Source organism: Physeter macrocephalus, unplaced genomic scaffold, assembly GCF_002837175.3.
Source record: "Physeter macrocephalus isolate SW-GA unplaced genomic scaffold, ASM283717v5 random_781, whole genome shotgun sequence".
NCBI classification, from domain to species: domain Eukaryota; kingdom Metazoa; phylum Chordata; class Mammalia; order Artiodactyla; family Physeteridae; genus Physeter; species Physeter macrocephalus.
In genome coordinates this window covers 34,526-37,270 of record NW_021146066.1, presented here as the reverse complement: position 1 = coordinate 37,270, position 2,745 = coordinate 34,526, and positions in this window count along the sequence as shown.

Sequence of the window (2,745 nt, the reverse complement as noted above, 5' to 3'; positions counted from 1 at the left end):
ATGGACATTTGGGCCGTTTCCACCTTTTGCCTGCTGTGAGCACAGGTGTACAAACATCTGTTCAAGTCCCTGCTTTCAATTCTTTTGTGCAAGTGCCTAGACATGGAATTGCTGGATCACGCGGTGATTCTATGTAGAATTCTTGGAGGAACTGCCCTACTGACTTTTTTAACCATATGGCTTAGGGGAGTCACATAACCTCCGATCCTGGGGAGGCTGGAAAGCCCTTGGGCCCCAGACAGGCGGCCAGACAATGAACATCTTCACTGACATCTGCCCATCCCTGACTCCTAGACCACAGCCGGGCCCGGGGGTGCTGGTGGGAGGAGGGCTGCTCCACTCCATGGCGTCAGGGGTTCCACAGAGGAGAGTAAAGCAAGGCCAGCAGCAGCCACAACAACGGAGGGAGAACCTTGGAAGGCAGGCCAGCCACCATCTCAGGACCGATCACGACAGAGGTCTCCCCGAGGTAGCGAGCATCCCAGGATCCCCTCGTTGCCTGTGCGAGCCTGATGGGAGGAACACCACCGTGGTCGCGTGAGAGAAACCAACACCCACGGAGCCAGGCGACCCTCACCAGCGGATCCTTGACACCCTCATGACCAAGGGAGAAGGCGTCGTTATTCTAATGTCACAGGTGAGTAGCTGCCCCAGATCACAACACGGCCAGGCCCACACGTGTGCATAGGTGCATCGTGCCCCGAGAGGGTGGGTAAGACGCCACCGGCACCTGTGGCCTCAGCACTGTCCTTCCTGTCTGGGCCTGAAAGGAACTACACAGGCCTCTGCTAAACGCCCACGACAGGACTGAGATCCCTCCTCAGGCTGCAGTTCCCGCCTCTCCTGAGCCACGTGCACCTGGGGAGCCTCCCGAGGCAAAGTCTGCTCCCTCCCTCTCACACCGGGACCGAGGTGCCCTCGCCCTCGCCCTCGCCCTCGCCCTCGCCGCAGGATCGGTTCATTGCCGCAGCGCCCATTTCACTGATATCTACTCTAGGACAGTCATACTTTACCTTTAAAAACTTTTCTTTTTAAACCATCCTCTCTGGAGGAGACCCTACAACGAGCAGGCGCGCCCCACCCTCGGCGGGGCTCCCCGGCTGGCCCGGGGGTGGGATTGGTGCCGCCGCAGCTCTCCTTCCCCCGGGAGGTCAAGGCAACCGAGTGCCATTGCTTTCCTACTCAGTGAACGTCTGTCTGCGCACCCACGTGTGCACGGGGCCTGCGCGCGTGCGGGTACGTGTGTTGTGTGCGCGCGTTGGCACGGGGTTGTGCTCTGCGCGGGCCCGTGTGTGGTGTGCGTGCACGTGCGCACGCGTGTGCGCAGAGCACGCCACACCAGCGCAGCCGCACCGTCTCTCAGACCGGAACCAGCTCTCCAGCTGCCCCGGTCCTCAGTTCCGGCCCCAGTTCTCTCTGGCCCAGGACGGAGGGAGAGGCGGGACCGGGTGCTGGCGGGCGGTGAGCGCGGGGGAGGCACCGTCAGCGCGGGCGTCCTCCCGGAGACCACACGAGTCCACAGCTTGCTTAGGTTGTCGTGGTGGAAATGCGTGCGATCATTACTTTCATCCCGTCGCAAGAGTCCGACCGGTGTTCCCCGCGGGTGGGCACCATTCAGCCCTCGTGGGGCCGTCACGTGGCCTCACAAGCACCCCCCCCGGGGTGAGGCAGGGCGGGGGCTCCCCCGACGGATGGGCAGGGCCCCTCCCCGCCACGGCCAGCAGAGGACGGCGCAGGCGCACCCGGCCGCCTCCGCGGGGCCTCAGCATCTGTAGGAAGAGCCCTGTCCAGACTCATCTCCCGCGGCCTCGCCCCAGAGGAGGGGTCGGTGTGCAGGTTCCGGGGTAGCTCCCAGCAGTGGACGCGGGGCTGTGGCCGTGGCCGGGGAGACGCCGCAACGACAGCGGCCGAAGGAGAACCGGCCCTTCTCAGGCTGTAATAGCCCCTTGGGCGCCAACCGCCCAGTTTCTGCCTCCCCCCCAACTCCCCACCCCGCAGCTTCGCCACGAGGAACCCCGGGGCCACACCTGCGTGGGAGGGGCGCACACAGGACCAGCCCACAGGCCCCCACGGCCCCTCACCCGGGCCCTAGTGACCACAAGCACCGGGGGCCCAACCGGACACGTGGGCTGCAGGGGCCACCGGTCAGCCGGGCAGCCGCGCGTCCAGAGGGACCGGCAGTGTCTCGCTGAAGTCGGGGGCACTCGGACTTTGGGGGCAGATGGGAGCCCGGTGACAGGAACCTGGGCATAGCTCCTGCAGCTTATGAAAGGGCTGGAGGCCGCCAAGAGTCAGTGGACACACACATTCCAGGACCTGCCAGCCTCCCGGGGGGCTCCAGGCAGCTCGCTCCTGGGCAGCCTCAATTTGGGGGTGCGGCAGACACCTCTCCAGGGTGCCAAGGGAGAAACCGCAGGCATTCCCTCTCCACACTGCAGCCTCCAGCACAGAAGGGGGGCCAGGAGGGGGTCCTAGCATCTGGACCGGTGCCCGGCTCCGTGGGTCTCGAATGACCTGATTACCCACCCTCATTTTGGGGTGAACCTAAGAATCTCAGGGAAGAGGGTTTTTGAAGAGTGTGTGGACCATACTCGTACGTCAACACCAGGGTCCCCGCACCCCAAAAAGTCACAGAGCTATCTGCCAAGTAGCACAAGTGCACGCCGTAGTGTGCAATCAGTAAATAGCACGTCTTGGGCGCTTAAAAGAGTCGAGGGCTTCCCTGGTGGCGCGGTGGTTGAGAGT